Here is a 1138-nt window from a genome sequence, read left to right as displayed (position 1 = left end):
TTGTATTTTATAATTGACTGTATATTATATTGGATTATATTTGTATTATGATTTTATTGTGTTTGTATATTTAAATTATATTTGTATTTGTATTCTATTTTCGTCGATGTCTTTTTATTTTTAAAGAATTATTTTGTATTTGTATTTGTAAGTTGATTGCATATTGTATTTAGCCGTGATTATATACAGTTTATCATTTGAATTTGTATACAAACAAGTAAATGCATTAATTGTATTTTCTTGATTCTAAAATATATAAATATGCAATGTATCTTTTGATACATATGTACTGTTTTGTATTTGTATGTCAAAATTATTGTTCGTATTTGTAAATAAATATCACTTGATACAAATACAATTACAAACAAATGAAACCAACGATTTTAAAAATACAAATACATATTGTATTTTTATAAAAATTTGAATTGTATTTATTTGTATCAATAAATACAACTTGTATAAATAAATACAAACAAATATTCGCAAAAAGAAAATCAATCGTTCCTTTTCAATAATTAAAAAATACAAATGATAATTCATACTTGTATCTATATGTTATAGTTCACATTTATATTTATATTTTATAGTTTCCACTTGTATTTGTATGTTATAATTCACCTTTGTATTTATATTTTATAGTCCGCACTTGTATTTTATGTTTGCTAGTTCGCACAATTAAAAAATAAAAGAAAAAAAAAAGGAGAAAAAATATAAAAAAAGGAGAGTAATAGAAAATAGAGAAATAAACAAAAAAACAATAGAAGGAGAAAAAATAAAAAGGAAAAGAAGAAAAATAAAAGACAACGAAAATGAAAAAATTGAAAAAATAAAGAAGAAAGAGAAAACAAAAAAGGAAAAGAAAAAATGAAGAAAAAAACTGAAAAAATAATAATAATAGAAAATAGAGAAAAAAATACAAAAGAAAAGAAAGAGAAAACAAAAAAAAAGAAAAAGAAAAAAAGTAGGAAAAAACTGAAAAAGAAAAAAAAGAAAAGACAAAATGAAAAAAAGACAAAGAAAAAGAAAAAATTGAAAAAAGACAAAAACTGAAAAAGAAAAAATGAAGAAAAAAAACTGAAAAAGTAGAAACAAGAGTAATAGAAAATAAAGAAATAAACAAAAAAAGGAGAAAAAAATA

This window comes from Capsicum annuum, chromosome 3, assembly GCF_002878395.1.
Source record: "Capsicum annuum cultivar UCD-10X-F1 chromosome 3, UCD10Xv1.1, whole genome shotgun sequence".
NCBI lineage: Eukaryota > Viridiplantae > Streptophyta > Magnoliopsida > Solanales > Solanaceae > Capsicum > Capsicum annuum.
The sequence above is the reverse complement of the archived record's forward strand: the minus strand, read 5'-3'. Positions refer to the sequence as shown.